Source organism: Gasterosteus aculeatus, chromosome 2 (assembly GCF_964276395.1).
Source record: "Gasterosteus aculeatus chromosome 2, fGasAcu3.hap1.1, whole genome shotgun sequence".
Classification (NCBI taxonomy): Eukaryota; Metazoa; Chordata; class Actinopteri; order Perciformes; family Gasterosteidae; genus Gasterosteus; species Gasterosteus aculeatus.
The window spans coordinates 23,815,671-23,830,004 of record NC_135689.1 but is presented as its reverse complement, the minus strand read 5'-3'; the positions used below and the strand labels follow the sequence as shown (position 1 = coordinate 23,830,004).

General features: G+C 44.7%; 60 non-coding genes and 1 pseudogene across 60 annotated transcripts; all 61 read right to left on the bottom strand.

The window, feature by feature from the left end:
- Positions 1-19: 19 nt before the first annotated feature.
- Positions 20-138, bottom strand: LOC144404806 (5S ribosomal RNA). The gene has a single exon (XR_013466748.1). It is a non-coding gene; the product is annotated as a 5S ribosomal RNA (ribosomal RNA).
- A 116-nt stretch (positions 139-254) lies between these two features.
- On the bottom strand, positions 255-373 carry LOC144399108 (5S ribosomal RNA). The gene has a single exon (XR_013461253.1). It is a non-coding gene; the product is annotated as a 5S ribosomal RNA (ribosomal RNA).
- A 117-nt stretch (positions 374-490) lies between these two features.
- LOC144399333 (5S ribosomal RNA) lies at positions 491-609 on the bottom strand. The gene has a single exon (XR_013461478.1). It is a non-coding gene; the product is annotated as a 5S ribosomal RNA (ribosomal RNA).
- A 116-nt stretch (positions 610-725) lies between these two features.
- On the bottom strand, positions 726-844 carry LOC144400797 (5S ribosomal RNA). The gene has a single exon (XR_013462732.1). It is a non-coding gene; the product is annotated as a 5S ribosomal RNA (ribosomal RNA).
- Positions 845-961: 117 nt separating this feature from the next.
- Positions 962-1,080, bottom strand: LOC144404805 (5S ribosomal RNA). The gene has a single exon (XR_013466747.1). It is a non-coding gene; the product is annotated as a 5S ribosomal RNA (ribosomal RNA).
- A 116-nt stretch (positions 1,081-1,196) lies between these two features.
- LOC144397618 (5S ribosomal RNA) lies at positions 1,197-1,315 on the bottom strand. Its single transcript, XR_013459764.1, has one exon. It is a non-coding gene; the product is annotated as a 5S ribosomal RNA (ribosomal RNA).
- A 117-nt stretch (positions 1,316-1,432) lies between these two features.
- On the bottom strand, positions 1,433-1,551 carry LOC144404804 (5S ribosomal RNA). The gene has a single exon (XR_013466746.1). It is a non-coding gene; the product is annotated as a 5S ribosomal RNA (ribosomal RNA).
- Positions 1,552-1,667: 116 nt separating this feature from the next.
- Positions 1,668-1,786, bottom strand: LOC144390407 (5S ribosomal RNA). Its single transcript, XR_013454451.1, has one exon. It is a non-coding gene; the product is annotated as a 5S ribosomal RNA (ribosomal RNA).
- Positions 1,787-1,902: 116 nt separating this feature from the next.
- Positions 1,903-2,021, bottom strand: LOC144398091 (5S ribosomal RNA). Its single transcript, XR_013460238.1, has one exon. It is a non-coding gene; the product is annotated as a 5S ribosomal RNA (ribosomal RNA).
- A 116-nt stretch (positions 2,022-2,137) lies between these two features.
- Positions 2,138-2,256, bottom strand: LOC144390388 (5S ribosomal RNA). Its single transcript, XR_013454430.1, has one exon. It is a non-coding gene; the product is annotated as a 5S ribosomal RNA (ribosomal RNA).
- Positions 2,257-2,373: 117 nt separating this feature from the next.
- Positions 2,374-2,492, bottom strand: LOC144404803 (5S ribosomal RNA). Its single transcript, XR_013466745.1, has one exon. It is a non-coding gene; the product is annotated as a 5S ribosomal RNA (ribosomal RNA).
- Positions 2,493-2,608: 116 nt separating this feature from the next.
- On the bottom strand, positions 2,609-2,727 carry LOC144399035 (5S ribosomal RNA). The gene has a single exon (XR_013461180.1). It is a non-coding gene; the product is annotated as a 5S ribosomal RNA (ribosomal RNA).
- Positions 2,728-2,843: 116 nt separating this feature from the next.
- LOC144399791 (5S ribosomal RNA) lies at positions 2,844-2,962 on the bottom strand (annotated as a pseudogene).
- Positions 2,963-3,079: 117 nt separating this feature from the next.
- LOC144404802 (5S ribosomal RNA) lies at positions 3,080-3,198 on the bottom strand. The gene has a single exon (XR_013466744.1). It is a non-coding gene; the product is annotated as a 5S ribosomal RNA (ribosomal RNA).
- Positions 3,199-3,314: 116 nt separating this feature from the next.
- On the bottom strand, positions 3,315-3,433 carry LOC144398751 (5S ribosomal RNA). The gene has a single exon (XR_013460898.1). It is a non-coding gene; the product is annotated as a 5S ribosomal RNA (ribosomal RNA).
- Positions 3,434-3,550: 117 nt separating this feature from the next.
- Positions 3,551-3,669, bottom strand: LOC144398750 (5S ribosomal RNA). Its single transcript, XR_013460897.1, has one exon. It is a non-coding gene; the product is annotated as a 5S ribosomal RNA (ribosomal RNA).
- Positions 3,670-3,786: 117 nt separating this feature from the next.
- On the bottom strand, positions 3,787-3,905 carry LOC144404800 (5S ribosomal RNA). Its single transcript, XR_013466742.1, has one exon. It is a non-coding gene; the product is annotated as a 5S ribosomal RNA (ribosomal RNA).
- Positions 3,906-4,021: 116 nt separating this feature from the next.
- LOC144399107 (5S ribosomal RNA) lies at positions 4,022-4,140 on the bottom strand. Its single transcript, XR_013461252.1, has one exon. It is a non-coding gene; the product is annotated as a 5S ribosomal RNA (ribosomal RNA).
- A 117-nt stretch (positions 4,141-4,257) lies between these two features.
- Positions 4,258-4,376, bottom strand: LOC144399332 (5S ribosomal RNA). The gene has a single exon (XR_013461477.1). It is a non-coding gene; the product is annotated as a 5S ribosomal RNA (ribosomal RNA).
- Positions 4,377-4,492: 116 nt separating this feature from the next.
- LOC144400796 (5S ribosomal RNA) lies at positions 4,493-4,611 on the bottom strand. Its single transcript, XR_013462731.1, has one exon. It is a non-coding gene; the product is annotated as a 5S ribosomal RNA (ribosomal RNA).
- A 116-nt stretch (positions 4,612-4,727) lies between these two features.
- On the bottom strand, positions 4,728-4,846 carry LOC144390379 (5S ribosomal RNA). The gene has a single exon (XR_013454420.1). It is a non-coding gene; the product is annotated as a 5S ribosomal RNA (ribosomal RNA).
- Positions 4,847-4,963: 117 nt separating this feature from the next.
- On the bottom strand, positions 4,964-5,082 carry LOC144404799 (5S ribosomal RNA). The gene has a single exon (XR_013466741.1). It is a non-coding gene; the product is annotated as a 5S ribosomal RNA (ribosomal RNA).
- Positions 5,083-5,198: 116 nt separating this feature from the next.
- Positions 5,199-5,317, bottom strand: LOC144399034 (5S ribosomal RNA). The gene has a single exon (XR_013461179.1). It is a non-coding gene; the product is annotated as a 5S ribosomal RNA (ribosomal RNA).
- Positions 5,318-5,433: 116 nt separating this feature from the next.
- On the bottom strand, positions 5,434-5,552 carry LOC144397617 (5S ribosomal RNA). Its single transcript, XR_013459763.1, has one exon. It is a non-coding gene; the product is annotated as a 5S ribosomal RNA (ribosomal RNA).
- A 117-nt stretch (positions 5,553-5,669) lies between these two features.
- On the bottom strand, positions 5,670-5,788 carry LOC144404798 (5S ribosomal RNA). Its single transcript, XR_013466740.1, has one exon. It is a non-coding gene; the product is annotated as a 5S ribosomal RNA (ribosomal RNA).
- Positions 5,789-5,904: 116 nt separating this feature from the next.
- On the bottom strand, positions 5,905-6,023 carry LOC144397499 (5S ribosomal RNA). Its single transcript, XR_013459645.1, has one exon. It is a non-coding gene; the product is annotated as a 5S ribosomal RNA (ribosomal RNA).
- Positions 6,024-6,140: 117 nt separating this feature from the next.
- On the bottom strand, positions 6,141-6,259 carry LOC144399643 (5S ribosomal RNA). Its single transcript, XR_013461789.1, has one exon. It is a non-coding gene; the product is annotated as a 5S ribosomal RNA (ribosomal RNA).
- A 117-nt stretch (positions 6,260-6,376) lies between these two features.
- On the bottom strand, positions 6,377-6,495 carry LOC144399331 (5S ribosomal RNA). The gene has a single exon (XR_013461476.1). It is a non-coding gene; the product is annotated as a 5S ribosomal RNA (ribosomal RNA).
- Positions 6,496-6,612: 117 nt separating this feature from the next.
- LOC144404797 (5S ribosomal RNA) lies at positions 6,613-6,731 on the bottom strand. The gene has a single exon (XR_013466739.1). It is a non-coding gene; the product is annotated as a 5S ribosomal RNA (ribosomal RNA).
- Positions 6,732-6,847: 116 nt separating this feature from the next.
- Positions 6,848-6,966, bottom strand: LOC144397616 (5S ribosomal RNA). The gene has a single exon (XR_013459762.1). It is a non-coding gene; the product is annotated as a 5S ribosomal RNA (ribosomal RNA).
- A 117-nt stretch (positions 6,967-7,083) lies between these two features.
- On the bottom strand, positions 7,084-7,202 carry LOC144404796 (5S ribosomal RNA). Its single transcript, XR_013466738.1, has one exon. It is a non-coding gene; the product is annotated as a 5S ribosomal RNA (ribosomal RNA).
- A 116-nt stretch (positions 7,203-7,318) lies between these two features.
- Positions 7,319-7,437, bottom strand: LOC144396871 (5S ribosomal RNA). Its single transcript, XR_013459017.1, has one exon. It is a non-coding gene; the product is annotated as a 5S ribosomal RNA (ribosomal RNA).
- Positions 7,438-7,554: 117 nt separating this feature from the next.
- Positions 7,555-7,673, bottom strand: LOC144397792 (5S ribosomal RNA). Its single transcript, XR_013459939.1, has one exon. It is a non-coding gene; the product is annotated as a 5S ribosomal RNA (ribosomal RNA).
- A 116-nt stretch (positions 7,674-7,789) lies between these two features.
- LOC144390370 (5S ribosomal RNA) lies at positions 7,790-7,908 on the bottom strand. Its single transcript, XR_013454409.1, has one exon. It is a non-coding gene; the product is annotated as a 5S ribosomal RNA (ribosomal RNA).
- Positions 7,909-8,024: 116 nt separating this feature from the next.
- On the bottom strand, positions 8,025-8,143 carry LOC144398783 (5S ribosomal RNA). The gene has a single exon (XR_013460930.1). It is a non-coding gene; the product is annotated as a 5S ribosomal RNA (ribosomal RNA).
- A 117-nt stretch (positions 8,144-8,260) lies between these two features.
- On the bottom strand, positions 8,261-8,379 carry LOC144404795 (5S ribosomal RNA). Its single transcript, XR_013466737.1, has one exon. It is a non-coding gene; the product is annotated as a 5S ribosomal RNA (ribosomal RNA).
- A 116-nt stretch (positions 8,380-8,495) lies between these two features.
- Positions 8,496-8,614, bottom strand: LOC144397732 (5S ribosomal RNA). The gene has a single exon (XR_013459879.1). It is a non-coding gene; the product is annotated as a 5S ribosomal RNA (ribosomal RNA).
- Positions 8,615-8,730: 116 nt separating this feature from the next.
- On the bottom strand, positions 8,731-8,849 carry LOC144390359 (5S ribosomal RNA). Its single transcript, XR_013454398.1, has one exon. It is a non-coding gene; the product is annotated as a 5S ribosomal RNA (ribosomal RNA).
- A 117-nt stretch (positions 8,850-8,966) lies between these two features.
- LOC144404794 (5S ribosomal RNA) lies at positions 8,967-9,085 on the bottom strand. Its single transcript, XR_013466736.1, has one exon. It is a non-coding gene; the product is annotated as a 5S ribosomal RNA (ribosomal RNA).
- Positions 9,086-9,201: 116 nt separating this feature from the next.
- Positions 9,202-9,320, bottom strand: LOC144399033 (5S ribosomal RNA). Its single transcript, XR_013461178.1, has one exon. It is a non-coding gene; the product is annotated as a 5S ribosomal RNA (ribosomal RNA).
- A 116-nt stretch (positions 9,321-9,436) lies between these two features.
- Positions 9,437-9,555, bottom strand: LOC144398107 (5S ribosomal RNA). The gene has a single exon (XR_013460254.1). It is a non-coding gene; the product is annotated as a 5S ribosomal RNA (ribosomal RNA).
- A 117-nt stretch (positions 9,556-9,672) lies between these two features.
- LOC144399330 (5S ribosomal RNA) lies at positions 9,673-9,791 on the bottom strand. The gene has a single exon (XR_013461475.1). It is a non-coding gene; the product is annotated as a 5S ribosomal RNA (ribosomal RNA).
- A 116-nt stretch (positions 9,792-9,907) lies between these two features.
- Positions 9,908-10,026, bottom strand: LOC144396870 (5S ribosomal RNA). Its single transcript, XR_013459016.1, has one exon. It is a non-coding gene; the product is annotated as a 5S ribosomal RNA (ribosomal RNA).
- A 116-nt stretch (positions 10,027-10,142) lies between these two features.
- LOC144397615 (5S ribosomal RNA) lies at positions 10,143-10,261 on the bottom strand. The gene has a single exon (XR_013459761.1). It is a non-coding gene; the product is annotated as a 5S ribosomal RNA (ribosomal RNA).
- Positions 10,262-10,378: 117 nt separating this feature from the next.
- On the bottom strand, positions 10,379-10,497 carry LOC144404793 (5S ribosomal RNA). The gene has a single exon (XR_013466735.1). It is a non-coding gene; the product is annotated as a 5S ribosomal RNA (ribosomal RNA).
- Positions 10,498-10,613: 116 nt separating this feature from the next.
- LOC144396869 (5S ribosomal RNA) lies at positions 10,614-10,732 on the bottom strand. Its single transcript, XR_013459015.1, has one exon. It is a non-coding gene; the product is annotated as a 5S ribosomal RNA (ribosomal RNA).
- A 117-nt stretch (positions 10,733-10,849) lies between these two features.
- LOC144404792 (5S ribosomal RNA) lies at positions 10,850-10,968 on the bottom strand. Its single transcript, XR_013466734.1, has one exon. It is a non-coding gene; the product is annotated as a 5S ribosomal RNA (ribosomal RNA).
- A 116-nt stretch (positions 10,969-11,084) lies between these two features.
- Positions 11,085-11,203, bottom strand: LOC144399431 (5S ribosomal RNA). Its single transcript, XR_013461576.1, has one exon. It is a non-coding gene; the product is annotated as a 5S ribosomal RNA (ribosomal RNA).
- A 117-nt stretch (positions 11,204-11,320) lies between these two features.
- On the bottom strand, positions 11,321-11,439 carry LOC144399389 (5S ribosomal RNA). Its single transcript, XR_013461534.1, has one exon. It is a non-coding gene; the product is annotated as a 5S ribosomal RNA (ribosomal RNA).
- A 116-nt stretch (positions 11,440-11,555) lies between these two features.
- LOC144404791 (5S ribosomal RNA) lies at positions 11,556-11,674 on the bottom strand. The gene has a single exon (XR_013466733.1). It is a non-coding gene; the product is annotated as a 5S ribosomal RNA (ribosomal RNA).
- A 116-nt stretch (positions 11,675-11,790) lies between these two features.
- On the bottom strand, positions 11,791-11,909 carry LOC144397614 (5S ribosomal RNA). Its single transcript, XR_013459760.1, has one exon. It is a non-coding gene; the product is annotated as a 5S ribosomal RNA (ribosomal RNA).
- A 117-nt stretch (positions 11,910-12,026) lies between these two features.
- On the bottom strand, positions 12,027-12,145 carry LOC144397791 (5S ribosomal RNA). Its single transcript, XR_013459938.1, has one exon. It is a non-coding gene; the product is annotated as a 5S ribosomal RNA (ribosomal RNA).
- Positions 12,146-12,261: 116 nt separating this feature from the next.
- Positions 12,262-12,380, bottom strand: LOC144397731 (5S ribosomal RNA). Its single transcript, XR_013459878.1, has one exon. It is a non-coding gene; the product is annotated as a 5S ribosomal RNA (ribosomal RNA).
- A 117-nt stretch (positions 12,381-12,497) lies between these two features.
- Positions 12,498-12,616, bottom strand: LOC144397790 (5S ribosomal RNA). Its single transcript, XR_013459937.1, has one exon. It is a non-coding gene; the product is annotated as a 5S ribosomal RNA (ribosomal RNA).
- A 116-nt stretch (positions 12,617-12,732) lies between these two features.
- LOC144397730 (5S ribosomal RNA) lies at positions 12,733-12,851 on the bottom strand. The gene has a single exon (XR_013459877.1). It is a non-coding gene; the product is annotated as a 5S ribosomal RNA (ribosomal RNA).
- A 116-nt stretch (positions 12,852-12,967) lies between these two features.
- LOC144390353 (5S ribosomal RNA) lies at positions 12,968-13,086 on the bottom strand. Its single transcript, XR_013454384.1, has one exon. It is a non-coding gene; the product is annotated as a 5S ribosomal RNA (ribosomal RNA).
- Positions 13,087-13,203: 117 nt separating this feature from the next.
- Positions 13,204-13,322, bottom strand: LOC144404789 (5S ribosomal RNA). Its single transcript, XR_013466731.1, has one exon. It is a non-coding gene; the product is annotated as a 5S ribosomal RNA (ribosomal RNA).
- Positions 13,323-13,438: 116 nt separating this feature from the next.
- On the bottom strand, positions 13,439-13,557 carry LOC144399032 (5S ribosomal RNA). The gene has a single exon (XR_013461177.1). It is a non-coding gene; the product is annotated as a 5S ribosomal RNA (ribosomal RNA).
- Positions 13,558-13,673: 116 nt separating this feature from the next.
- Positions 13,674-13,792, bottom strand: LOC144398838 (5S ribosomal RNA). Its single transcript, XR_013460985.1, has one exon. It is a non-coding gene; the product is annotated as a 5S ribosomal RNA (ribosomal RNA).
- Positions 13,793-13,909: 117 nt separating this feature from the next.
- On the bottom strand, positions 13,910-14,028 carry LOC144404788 (5S ribosomal RNA). Its single transcript, XR_013466730.1, has one exon. It is a non-coding gene; the product is annotated as a 5S ribosomal RNA (ribosomal RNA).
- A 116-nt stretch (positions 14,029-14,144) lies between these two features.
- Positions 14,145-14,263, bottom strand: LOC144398749 (5S ribosomal RNA). Its single transcript, XR_013460896.1, has one exon. It is a non-coding gene; the product is annotated as a 5S ribosomal RNA (ribosomal RNA).
- Between the last annotated feature and the right edge of the window lie 71 nt (positions 14,264-14,334).

Below are 14,334 nucleotides of genomic sequence, written 5' to 3'. Positions count from 1 at the left end.
CCAGAGAGAGAAATGAAAAAGCTTACGGCACCTGGGATTCCCAGGCGGTCTTCCATCCAAGTACTAACCAGGCCCTACTCTGCTTAGCTTCTGAGATCAGACGAGATCAGGCGGAGCCAGAGAGGTATGGCCGTAAGCAACTGTATGTCCTCTACCTAATCTTTTAAAATGTGTCAAAGGGTTTGTAGTTTTGACAATGAAATGGAGTCACTTTCTAAGGCCTTCTCTGTGTCTTTTACAGATCGAAATGAAAAAGCTTACAGCACATGGGATTCCCAGGCGGTCTTCCATCCAAGTACTAACCAGGCCCTACTCTGCTTAGCTTCTGAGATCAGACGAGATCAGGCGGAGCCAGAGAGGTATGGCCGTAAGCAACTGTATGTCCTCTTCCTAATCTTTTAAAATGTGTCAAAGGTTTTGGAGTTTTGATAATGAAAAAGGAGTCACTTTCTAATGCCTTCTCGATTTCTTCCAGAGAGAGAAATGAAAAAGCACACGGCACCTGGGACTCCCAGGCGGTCTTCCATCCAAGTGCTAACCAGGCCCTACTCTGCTTAGCTTCTGAGATCTGACGAGATCAGGCGGAGCCAGAGAGGTATGGCCGTAAGCAACTGTATGTCCTCTACCTAATCTTTTAAAATGTGTCAAAGGTTTTGTAGTTTTGACAATGAAATGGAGTCACTTTCTAAGGCGTTCTCTGTGTCTTTTACAGATAGAAATGAAAAAGCTTACGGCACCTGGGATTCCCAGGCGGTCTTCCATCCAAGTACTAACCAGGCCCTACTCTGCTTAGCTTCTGAGATCTGACGAGATCAGGCGGAGCCAGAGAGGTATGGCCGTAAGCAACTGTATGTCCTCTTCCTAATCTTTTAAAATGTGTCAAAGGTTTTGGAGTTTTGATAATGAAAAAGGAGTCACTTTCTAAGGCCTTCTCGATTTCTTCCAGAGAGAGAAATGAAAAAGCTTACGGCACCTGGGATTCCCAGGCGGTCTTCCATCCAAGTACTAACCAGGCCCTACTCTGCTTAGCTTCTGAGATCAGACGAGATCAGGCGGAGCCAGAGAGGTATGGCCGTAAGCAACTGTATGTCCTCTTCCTAATCTTTTAAAATGTGTCAAAGGTTTTGGAGTTTTGACAATGAAATGGAGTCACTTTCTAAGTTCTTCTCTGTGTCTTTTACAGATCGAAATGAAAAAGCTTACAGCACCTGGGATTCCCAGGCGGTCTTCCATCCAAGTACTAACCAGGCCCTACTCTGCTTAGCTTCTGAGATCTGACGAGATCAGGCAGAGCCAGAGAGGTATGGCCGTAAGCAACTGTATGTCCTCTTCCTAATATTTTAAAATGTGTCAAAGGTTTTGGAGTTTAGATAATGAAAAAGGAGTCACTTTCTAATGCCTTCTCGATTTCTTCCAGAGAGAGAAATGAAAAAGCTTACGGCACCTGGGATTCCCAGGCGGTCTTCCATCCAAGTACTAACCAGGCCCTACTCTGCTTAGCTTCTGAGATCAGACGAGATCAGGCGGAGCCAGAGAGGTATGGCCGTAAGCAACTGTATGTCCTCTACCTAATCTTTTAAAATGTGTCAAAGGTTTTGTAGTTTTGACAATTAAATGGAGTCACTTTCTAAGGCCTTCTCTGTGTCTTTTACAGATCGAAATGAAAAAGCTTACAGCACCTGGGATTCCCAGGCGGTCTTCCATCCAAGTACTAACCAGGCCCTACTCTGCTTAGCTTCTGAGATCTGACGAGATCAGGCGGAGCCAGAGAGGTATGGCCGTAAGCAACTGTATGTCCTCTACCTAATCTTTTAAAATGTGTCAAAGGTTTTGGAGTTTTGACAATGAAATGGAGTCACTTTCTAAGTTCTTCTCTGTGTCTTTTACAGATCGAAATGAAAAAGCTTACAGCACCTGGGATTCCCAGGCGGTCTTCCATCCAAGTACTAACCAGGCCCTACTCTGCTTAGCTTCTGAGATCAGACGAGATCAGGCAGAGCCAGAGAGGTATGGCCGTAAGCAACTGTATGTCCTCTACCTAATCTTTTAAAATGTGTCAAAGGTTTTGGAGTTTTGACAATGAAATGGAGTCACTTTCTAAGTTCTTCTCTGTGTCTTTTACAGATCGAAATGAAAAAGCTTACAGCACCTGGGATTCCCAGGCGGTCTTCCATCCAAGTACTAACCAGGCCCTACTCTGCTTAGCTTCTGAGATCTGACGAGATCAGGCGGAGCCAGAGAGGTATGGCCGTAAGCAACTGTATGTCCTCTTCCTAATCTTTTAAAATGTGTCAAAGGTTTTGGAGTTTTGATAATGAAAAAGGAGTCACTTTCTAAGGCCTTCTCGATTTCTTCCAGAGAGAGAAATGAAAAAGCTTACGGCACCTGGGATTCCCAGGCGGTCTTCCATCCAAGTACTAACCAGGCCCTACTCTGCTTAGCTTCTGAGATCAGACGAGATCAGGCGGAGCCAGAGAGGTATGGCCGTAAGCAACTGTATGTCCTCTACCTAATCTTTTAAAATGTGTCAAAGGTTTTGTAGTTTTGACAATGAAATGGAGTCACTTTCTAAGGCCTTCTCTGTGTCTTTTACAGATCGAAATGAAAAAGCTTACAGCACATGGGATTCCCAGGCGGTCTTCCATCCAAGTACTAACCAGGCCCTACTCTGCTTAGCTTCTGAGATCTGACGAGATCAGGCGGAGCCAGAGAGGTATGGCCGTAAGCAACTGTATGTCCTCTTCCTAATCTTTTAAAATGTGTCAAAGGTTTTGTAGTTTTGACAATGAAATGGAGTCACTTTCTAAGGCCTTCTCTGTGTCTTTTACAGATAGAAATGAAAAAGCTTACGGCACCTGGGATTCCCAGGCGGGCTTCCATCCAAGTACTAACCAGGCCCTACTCTGCTTAGCTTCTGAGATCTGACGAGATGAGGCAGAGCCAGAGAGGTATGGCCGTAAGCAACTGTATGTCCTCTTCCTAATATTTTAAAATGTGTCAAAGGTTTTGGAGTTTAGATAATGAAAAAGGAGTCACTTTCTAATGCCTTCTCGATTTCTTCCAGAGAGAGAAATGAAAAAGCTTACGGCACCTGGGATTCCCAGGCGGTCTTCCATCCAAGTACTAACCAGGCCCTACTCTGCTTAGCTTCTGAGATCAGACGAGATCAGGCGGAGCCAGAGAGGTATGGCCGTAAGCAACTGTATGTCCTCTACCTAATCTTTTAAAATGTGTCAAAGGTTTTGTAGTTTTGACAATTAAATGGAGTCACTTTCTAAGGCCTTCTCTGTGTCTTTTACAGATCGAAATGAAAAAGCTTACAGCACCTGGGATTCCCAGGCGGTCTTCCATCCAAGTACTAACCAGGCCCTACTCTGCTTAGCTTCTGAGATCAGGCGAGATCAGGCGGAGCCAGAGAGGTATGGCCGTAAGCAACTGTATGTCCTCTTCCTAATCTTTTAAAATGTGTCAAAGGTTTTGGAGTTTTGATAATGAAAAAGGAGTCACTTTCTAAGGCCTTCTCTGTGTCTTTTACAGATCGAAATGAAAAAGCTTACAGCACCTGGGATTCCCAGGCGGTCTTCCATCCAAGTACTAACCAGGCCCTACTCTGCTTAGCTTCTGAGATCAGGCGAGATCAGGCGGAGCCAGAGAGGTATGGCCGTAAGCAACTGTATGTCCTCTTCCTAATCTTTTAAAATGTGTCAAAGGTTTTGGAGTTTTGATAATGAAAAAGGAGTCACTTTCTAAGGCCTTCTCGATTTCTTCCAGAGAGAGAAATGAAAAAGCTTACGGCACCTGGGATTCCCAGGCGGTCTTCCATCCAAGTACTAACCAGGCCCTACTCTGCTTAGCTTCTGAGATCAGACGAGATCAGGCGGAGCCAGAGAGGTATGGCCGTAAGCAACTGTATGTCCTCTACCTAATCTTTTAAAATGTGTCAAAGGGTTTGTAGTTTTGACAATGAAATGGAGTCACTTTCTAAGGCCTTCTCTGTGTCTTTTACAGATCGAAATGAAAAAGCTTACAGCACATGGGATTCCCAGGCGGTCTTCCATCCAAGTACTAACCAGGCCCTACTCTGCTTAGCTTCTGAGATCAGACGAGATCAGGCGGAGCCAGAGAGGTATGGCCGTAAGCAACTGTATGTCCTCTTCCTAATCTTTTAAAATGTGTCAAAGGTTTTGGAGTTTTGATAATGAAAAAGGAGTCACTTTCTAATGCCTTCTCGATTTCTTCCAGAGAGAGAAATGAAAAAGCACACGGCACCTGGGACTCCCAGGCGGTCTTCCATCCAAGTGCTAACCAGGCCCTACTCTGCTTAGCTTCTGAGATCTGACGAGATCAGGCGGAGCCAGAGAGGTATGGCCGTAAGCAACTGTATGTCCTCTACCTAATCTTTTAAAATGTGTCAAAGGTTTTGTAGTTTTGACAATGAAATGGAGTCACTTTCTAAGGCGTTCTCTGTGTCTTTTACAGATAGAAATGAAAAAGCTTACGGCACCTGGGATTCCCAGGCGGTCTTCCATCCAAGTACTAACCAGGCCCTACTCTGCTTAGCTTCTGAGATCTGACGAGATCAGGCGGAGCCAGAGAGGTATGGCCGTAAGCAACTGTATGTCCTCTACCTAATCTTTTAAAATGTGTCAAAGGGTTTGTAGTTTTGACAATTAAATGGAGTCACTTTCTAAGGCCTTCTCTGTGTCTTTTACAGATCGAAATGAAAAAGCTTACAGCACCTGGGATTCCCAGGCGGTCTTCCATCCAAGTACTAACCAGGCCCTACTCTGCTTAGCTTCTGAGATCTGACGAGATCAGGCGGAGCCAGAGAGGTATGGCCGTAAGCAACTGTATGTCCTCTTCCTAATCTTTTAAAATGTGTCAAAGGTTTTGGAGTTTTGATAATGAAAAAGGAGTCACTTTCTAAGGCCTTCTCGATTTCTTCCAGAGAGAGAAATGAAAAAGCTTACGGCACCTGGGATTCCCAGGCGGTCTTCCATCCAAGTACTAACCAGGCCCTACTCTGCTTAGCTTCTGAGATCAGACGAGATCAGGCGGAGCCAGAGAGGTATGGCCGTAAGCAACTGTATGTCCTCTACCTAATCTTTTAAAATGTGTCAAAGGTTTTGTAGTTTTGACAATGAAATGGAGTCACTTTCTAAGGCCTTCTCTGTGTCTTTTACAGATCGAAATGAAAAAGCTTACAGCACATGGGATTCCCAGGCGGTCTTCCATCCAAGTACTAACCAGGCCCTACTCTGCTTAGCTTCTGAGATCTGACGAGATCAGGCGGAGCCAGAGAGGTATGGCCGTAAGCAACTGTATGTCCTCTACCTAATCTTTTAAAATGTGTCAAAGGTTTTGGAGTTTTGACAATGAAATGGAGTCACTTTCTAAGTTCTTCTCTGTGTCTTTTACAGATCGAAATGAAAAAGCTTACAGCACCTGGGATTCCCAGGCGGTCTTCCATCCAAGTACTAACCAGGCCCTACTCTGCTTAGCTTCTGAGATCTGACGAGATCAGGCAGAGCCAGAGAGGTATGGCCGTAAGCAACTGTATGTCCTCTTCCTAATATTTTAAAATGTGTCAAAGGTTTTGGAGTTTAGATAATGAAAAAGGAGTCACTTTCTAATGCCTTCTCGATTTCTTCCAGAGAGAGAAATGAAAAAGCTTACGGCACCTGGGATTCCCAGGCGGTCTTCCATCCAAGTACTAACCAGGCCCTACTCTGCTTAGCTTCTGAGATCAGACGAGATCAGGCGGAGCCAGAGAGGTATGGCCGTAAGCAACTGTATGTCCTCTTCCTAATCTTTTAAAATGTGTCAAAGGTTTTGTAGTTTTGACAATTAAATGGAGTCACTTTCTAAGGCCTTCTCTGTGTCTTTTACAGATCGAAATGAAAAAGCTTACAGCACCTGGGATTCCCAGGCGGTCTTCCATCCAAGTACTAACCAGGCCCTACTCTGCTTAGCTTCTGAGATCAGACGAGATCAGGCGGAGCCAGAGAGGTATGGCCATAAGCAACTGTATGTCCTCTTCCTAATCTTTTAAAATGTGTCAAAGGTTTTGGAGTTTTGATAATGAAAAAGGATTCACTTTCTAATGCCTTCTCAATTTCTTCCAGAGAGAGAAATGAAAAAGCACACGGCACCTGGGACTCCCAGGCGGTCTTCCATCCAAGTGCTAACCAGGCCCTACTCTGCTTAGCTTCTGAGATCAGACGAGATCAGGCGGAGCCAGAGAGGTATGGCCATAAGCAACTGTATGTCCTCTTCCTAATCTTTTAAAATGTGTCAAAGGTTTTGGAGTTTTGATAATGAAAAAGGAGTCACTTTCTAATGCCTTCTCGATTTCTTCCAGAGAGAGAAATGAAAAAGCACACGGCACCTGGGACTCCCAGGCGGTCTTCCATCCAAGTGCTAACCAGGCCCTACTCTGCTTAGCTTCTGAGATCTGACGAGATCAGGCGGAGCCAGAGAGGTATGGCCGTAAGCAACTGTATGTCCTCTACCTAATCTTTTAAAATGTGTCAAAGGTTTTGTAGTTTTGACAATGAAATGGAGTCACTTTCTAAGGCGTTCTCTGTGTCTTTTACAGATAAAAAATGAAAAAGCTTACGGCACCTGGGATTCCCAGGCGGTCTTCCATCCAAGTACTAACCAGGCCCTACTCTGCTTAGCTTCTGAGATCAGACGAGATCAGGCGGAGCCAGAGAGGTATGGCCGTAAGCAACTGTATGTCCTCTTCCTAATCTTTTAAAACGTGTCAAAGGTTTTGTAGTTTTGACAATGAAATGGAGTCACTTTCTAAGTTCTTCTCTGTGTCTTTTACAGATCGAAATGAAAAAGCTTACAGCACCTGGGATTCCCAGGCGGTCTTCCATCCAAGTACTAACCAGGCCCTACTCTGCTTAGCTTCTGAGATCTGACGAGATCAGGCAGAGCCAGAGAGGTATGGCCGTAAGCAACTGTATGTCCTCTTCCTAATATTTTAAAATGTGTCAAAGGTTTTGGAGTTTAGATAATGAAAAAGGAGTCACTTTCTAATGCCTTCTCGATTTCTTCCAGAGAGAGAAATGAAAAAGCTTACGGCACCTGGGATTCCCAGGCGGTCTTCCATCCAAGTACTAACCAGGCCCTACTCTGCTTAGCTTCTGAGATCAGACGAGATCAGGCGGAGCCAGAGAGGTATGGCCGTAAGCAACTGTATGTCCTCTACCTAATCTTTTAAAATGTGTCAAAGGTTTTGTAGTTTTGACAATTAAATGGAGTCACTTTCTAAGGCCTTCTCTGTGTCTTTTACAGATCGAAATGAAAAAGCTTACAGCACCTGGGATTCCCAGGCGGTCTTCCATCCAAGTACTAACCAGGCCCTACTCTGCTTAGCTTCTGAGATCAGACGAGATCAGGCGGAGCCAGAGAGGTATGGCCGTAAGCAACTGTATGTCCTCTTCCTAATCTTTTAAAATGTGTCAAAGGTTTTGGAGTTTTGATAATGAAAAAGGAGTCACTTTCTAATGCCTTCTCGATTTCTTCCAGAGAGAGAAATGAAAAAGCTTACGGCACCTGGGATTCCCAGGCGGTGTTCCATCCAAGTACTAACCAGGCCCTACTCTGCTTAGCTTCTGAGATCAGACGAGATCAGGCGGAGCCAGAGAGGTATGGCCGTAAGCAACTGTATGTCCTCTACCTAATCTTTTAAAATGTGTCAAAGGTTTTGGAGTTTTGACAATGAAATGGAGTCACTTTCTAAGTTCTTCTCTGTGTCTTTTACAGATCGAAATGAAAAAGCTTACAGCACCTGGGATTCCCAGGCGGTCTTCCATCCAAGTACTAACCAGGCCCTACTCTGCTTAGCTTCTGAGATCTGACGAGATCAGGCGGAGCCAGAGAGGTATGGCCGTAAGCAACTGTATGTCCTCTACCTAATCTTTTAAAATGTGTCAAAGGTTTTGGAGTTTTGACAATGAAATGGAGTCACTTTCTAAGTTCTTCTCTGTGTCTTTTACAGATCGAAATGAAAAAGCTTACAGCACCTGGGATTCCCAGGCGGTCTTCCATCCAAGTACTAAGCAGGCCCTACTCTGCTTAGCTTCTGAGATCAGACGAGATCAGGCGGAGCCAGAGAGGTATGGCCGTAAGCAACTGTATGTCCTCTTCCTAATATTTTAAAATGTGTCAAAGGTTTTGGAGTTTAGATAATGAAAAAGGAGTCACTTTCTAATGCCTTCTCGATTTCTTCCAGAGAGAGAAATGAAAAAGCTTACGGCACCTGGGATTCCCAGGCGGTCTTCCATCCAAGTACTAACCAGGCCCTACTCTGCTTAGCTTCTGAGATCAGACGAGATCAGGCGGAGCCAGAGAGGTATGGCCGTAAGCAACTGTATGTCCTCTACCTAATCTTTTAAAATGTGTCAAAGGTTTTGTAGTTTTGGCAATGAAATGGAGTCACTTTCTAAGGCCTTCTCTGTGTCTTTTACAGATAGAAATGAAAAAGCTTACGGCACCTGGGATTCCCAGGCGGGCTTCCATCCAAGTACTAACCAGGCCCTACTCTGCTTAGCTTCTGAGATCTGACGAGATCAGGCGGAGCCAGAGAGGTATGGCCGTAAGCAACTGTATGTCCTCTACCTAATCTTTTAAAATGTGTCAAAGGTTTTGGAGTTTTGACAATGAAATGGAGTCACTTTCTAAGTTCTTCTCTGTGTCTTTTACAGATCGAAATGAAAAAGCTTACAGCACCTGGGATTCCCAGGCGGTCTTCCATCCAAGTACTAACCAGGCCCTACTCTGCTTAGCTTCTGAGATCTGACGAGATCAGGCGGAGCCAGAGAGGTATGGCCGTAAGCAACTGTATGTCCTCTTCCTAATCTTTTAAAATGTGTCAAAGGTTTTGGAGTTTTGATAATGAAAAAGGAGTCACTTTCTAAGGCCTTCTCGATTTCTTCCAGAGAGAGAAATGAAAAAGCTTACGGCACCTGGGATTCCCAGGCGGTCTTCCATCCAAGTACTAACCAGGCCCTACTCTGCTTAGCTTCTGAGATCAGACGAGATCAGGCGGAGCCAGAGAGGTATGGCCGTAAGCAACTGTATGTCCTCTACCTAATCTTTTAAAATGTGTCAAAGGTTTTGTAGTTTTGACAATGAAATGGAGTCACTTTCTAAGGCCTTCTCTGTGTCTTTTACAGATCGAAATGAAAAAGCTTACAGCACATGGGATTCCCAGGCGGTCTTCCATCCAAGTACTAACCAGGCCCTACTCTGCTTAGCTTCTGAGATCTGACGAGATCAGGCGGAGCCAGAGAGGTATGGCCGTAAGCAACTGTATGTCCTCTTCCTAATCTTTTAAAATGTGTCAAAGGTTTTGTAGTTTTGACAATGAAATGGAGTCACTTTCTAAGGCCTTCTCTGTGTCTTTTACAGATAGAAATGAAAAAGCTTACGGCACCTGGGATTCCCAGGCGGGCTTCCATCCAAGTACTAACCAGGCCCTACTCTGCTTAGCTTCTGAGATCAGACGAGATCAGGCGGAGCCAGAGAGGTATGGCCGTAAGCAACTGTATGTCCTCTTCCTAATCTTTTAAAATGTGTCAAAGGTTTTGGAGTTTTGATAATGAAAAAGGAGTCACTTTCTAATGCCTTCTCGATTTCTTCCAGAGAGAGAAATGAAAAAGCACACGGCACCTGGGACTCCCAGGCGGTCTTCCATCCAAGTGCTAACCAGGCCCTACTCTGCTTAGCTTCTGAGATCTGACGAGATCAGGCGGAGCCAGAGAGGTATGGCCGTAAGCAACTGTATGTCCTCTACCTAATCTTTTAAAATGTGTCAAAGGTTTTGTAGTTTTGACAATGAAATGGAGTCACTTTCTAAGGCGTTCTCTGTGTCTTTTACAGATAGAAATGAAAAAGCTTACAGCACCTGGGATTCCCAGGCGGTCTTCCATCCAAGTACTAACCAGGCCCTACTCTGCTTAGCTTCTGAGATCAGACGAGATCAGGCGGAGCCAGAGAGGTATGGCCGTAAGCAACTGTATGTCCTCTACCTAATCTTTTAAAATGTGTCAAAGGTTTTGGAGTTTTGACAATGAAATGGAGTCACTTTCTAAGTTCTTCTCTGTGTCTTTTACAGATCGAAATGAAAAAGCTTACAGCACCTGGGATTCCCAGGCGGTCTTCCATCCAAGTACTAACCAGGCCCTACTCTGCTTAGCTTCTGAGATCTGACGAGATCAGGCAGAGCCAGAGAGGTATGGCCGTAAGCAACTGTATGTCCTCTTCCTAATATTTTAAAATGTGTCAAAGGTTTTGGAGTTTAGATAATGAAAAAGGAGTCACTTTCTAATGCCTTCTCGATTTCTTCCAGAGAGAGAAATGAAAAAGCTTACGGCACCTGGGATTCCCAGGCGGTCTTCCATCCAAGTACTAACCAGGCCCTACTCTGCTTAGCTTCTGAGATCAGACGAGATCAGGCGGAGCCAGAGAGGTATGGCCGTAAGCAACTGTATGTCCTCTACCTAATCTTTTAAAATGTGTCAAAGGTTTTGTAGTTTTGACAATTAAATGGAGTCACTTTCTAAGGCCTTCTCTGTGTCTTTTACAGATCGAAATGAAAAAGCTTACAGCACCTGGGATTCCCAGGCGGTCTTCCATCCAAGTACTAACCAGGCCCTACTCTGCTTAGCTTCTGAGATCAGACGAGATCAGGCGGAGCCAGAGAGGTATGGCCGTAAGCAACTGTATGTCCTCTTCCTAATATTTTAAAATGTGTCAAAGGTTTTGGAGTTTAGATAATGAAAAAGGAGTCACTTTCTAATGCCTTCTCGATTTCTTCCAGAGAGAGAAATGAAAAAGCTTACGGCACCTGGGATTCCCAGGCGGTCTTCCATCCAAGTACTAACCAGGCCCTACTCTGCTTAGCTTCTGAGATCAGACGAGATCAGGCGGAGCCAGAGAGGTATGGCCGTAAGCAACTGTATGTCCTCTACCTAATCTTTTAAAATGTGTCAAAGGTTTTGTAGTTTTGACAATTAAATGGAGTCACTTTCTAAGGCCTTCTCTGTGTCTTTTACAGATCGAAATGAAAAAGCTTACAGCACATGGGATTCCCAGGCGGTCTTCCATCCAAGTACTAACCAGGCCCTACTCTGCTTAGCTTCTGAGATCAGACGAGATCAGGCGGAGCCAGAGAGGTATGGCCATAAGCAACTGTATGTCCTCTTCCTAATCTTTTAAAATGTGTCAAAGGTTTTGGAGTTTTGATAATGAAAAAGGAGTCACTTTCTAATGCCTTCTCGATTTCTTCCAGAGAGAGAAATGAAAAAGCACACGGCACCTGGGACTCCCAGGCGGTCTTCCATCCAAGTGCTAACCAGGCCCTACTCTGCTTAGCTTCTGAGATCAGACGAGATCAGGCGGAGCCAGAGAGGTATGGCCGTAAGCAACTGTATGTCCTCTACCTAATCTTTTAAAATGTGTCAAAGGTTTTGGAGTTTTGACAATGAAATGGAGTCACTTTCTAAGTTCTTCTCTGTGTCTTTTACAGATCGAAATGAAAAAGCTTACGGCACCTGGGATTCCCAGGCGGTCTTCCATCCAAGTACTAACCAGGCCCTACTCTGCTTAGCTTCTGAGATCAGACGAGATCAGGCGGAGCCAGAGAGGTATGGCCGTAAGCAACTGTATGTCCTCTACCTAATCTTTTAAAATGTGTCAAAGGTTTTGGAGTTTTGACAATGAAATGGAGTCACTTTCTAAGTTCTTCTCTGTGTCTTTTACAGATCGAAATGAAAAAGCTTACAGCACCTGGGATTCCCAGGCGGTCTTCCATCCAAGTACTAACCAGGCCCTACTCTGCTTAGCTTCTGAGATCTGACGAGATCAGGCAGAGCCAGAGAGGTATGGCCGTAAGCAACTGTATGTCCTCTTCCTAATATTTTAAAATGTGTCAAAGGTTTTGGAGTTTAGATAATGAAAAAGGAGTCACTTTCTAAGGCCTTCTCGATTTCTTCCAGAGAGAGAAATGAAAAAGCTTACGGCACCTGGGATTCCCAGGCGGTGTTCCATCCAAGTACTAACCAGGCCCTACTCTGCTTAGCTTCTGAGATCAGACGAGATCAGGCGGAGCCAGAGAGGTATGGCCGTAAGCAACTGTATGTCCTCTACCTAATCTTTTAAAATGTGTCAAAGGTTTTGTAGTTTTGACAATGAAATGGAGTCACTTTCTAAGGCCTTCTCTGTGTCTTTTACAGATAGAAATGAAAAAGCTTACGGCACCTGGGATTCCCAGGCGGGCTTCCATCCAAGTACTAACCAGGCCCTACTCTGCTTAGCTTCTGAGATCTGACGAGATCAGGCGGAGCCAGAGAGGTATGGCCGTAAGCAACTGTATGTCCTCTTCCTAATCTTTTAAAATGTGTCAAAGGTTTTGGAGTTTTGATAATGAAAAAGGAGTCACTTTCTAAGGCCTTCTCGATTTCTTCCAGAGAGAGAAATGAAAAAGCTTACGGCACCTGGGATTCCCAGGCGGTGTTCCATCCAAGTACTAACCAGGCCCTACTCTGCTTAGCTTCTGAGATCAGACGAGATCAGGCGGAGCCAGAGAGGTATGGCCGTAAGCAACTGTATGTCCTCTACCTAATCTTTTAAAATGTGTCAAAGGTTTTGTAGTTTTGACAATGAAATGGAGTCACTTTCTAAGGCCTTCTCTGTGTCTTTTACAGATAGAAATGAAAAAGCTTACGGCACCTGGGATTCCCAGGCGGGCTTCCATCCAAGTACTAACCAGGCCCTACTCTGCTTAGCTTCTGAGATCTGACGAGATCAGGCGGAGCCAGAGAGGTATGGCCGTAAGCAACTGTATGTCCTCTACCTAATCTTTTAAAATGTGTCAAAGGGTTTGTAGTTTTGACAATTAAATGGAGTCACTTTCTAAGGCCTTCTCTGTGTCTTTTACAGATCGAAATGAAAAAGCTTACAGCACCTGGGATTCCCAGGCGGTCTTCCATCCAAGTACTAACCAGGCCCTACTCTGCTTAGCTTCTGAGATCTGACGAGATCAGGCGGAGCCAGAGAGGTATGGCCGTAAGCAACTGTATGTCCTCTTCCTAATCTTTTAAAATGTGTCAAAGGTTTTGGAGTTTTGATAATGAAAAAGGAGTCACTTTCTAAGGCCTTCTCGATTTCTTCCAGAGAGAGAAATGAAAAAGCTTACGGCACCTGGGATTCCCAGGCGGTCTTCCATCCAAGTACTAACCAGGCCCTACTCTGCTTAGCTTCTGAGATCAGACGAGATCAGGCGGAGCCAGAGAGGTATGGCCGTAAGCAACTGTATGTCCTCTACCTAATCTTTTAAAATGTGTCAAAGGTTTTGTAGTTTTGACAATGAAATGGAGTCACTTTCTAAGGCCTTCTCTGTGTCTTTTACAGATCGAAATGAAAAAGCTTACAGCACATGGGATTCCCAGGCGGTCTTCCATCCAAGTACTAACCAGGCCCTACTCTGCTTAGCTTCTGAGATCTGACGAGATCAGGCGGAGCCAGAGAGGTATGGCCGTAAGCAACTGTATGTCCTCTTCCTAATCTTTTAAAATGTGTCAAAGGTTTTGGAGTTTTGACAATGAAATGGAGTCACTTTCTAAGGCCTTCTCTGTGTCTTTTACAGATAGAAATGAAAAAGCTTACGGCACCTGGGATTCCCAGGCGGGCTTCCATCCAAGTACTAACCAGGCCCTACTCTGCTTAGCTTCTGAGATCTGACGAGATCAGGCAGAGCCAGAGAGGTATGGCCGTAAGCAACTGTATGTCCTCTTCCTAATATTTTAAAATGTGTCAAAGGTTTTGGAGTTTAGATAATGAAAAAGGAGTCACTTTCTAATGCCTTCTCGATTTCTTCCAGAGAGAGAAATGAAAAAGCTTACGGCACCTGGGATTCCCAGGCGGTCTTCCATCCAAGTACTAACCAGGCCCTACTCTGCTTAGCTTCTGAGATCAGACGAGATCAGGCGGAGCCAGAGAGGTATGGCCGTAAGCAACTGTATGTCCTCTACCTAATCTTTTAAAATGTGTCAAAGGTTTTGTAGTTTTGACAATTAAATGGAGTCACTTTCTAAGGCCTTCTCTGTGTCTTTTACAGATCGAAATGAAAAAGCTTACAGCACCTGGGATTCCCAGGCGGTCTTCCATCCAAGTACTAACCAGGCCCTACTCTGCTTAGCTTCTGAGATCAGGCGAGATCAGGCGGAGCCAGAGAGGTATGGCCGTAAGCAACTGTATGTCCTCTTCCTAATCTTTTAAAATGTGTCAAAGGTTTTGGAGTTTTGATAATGAAAAAGGAGT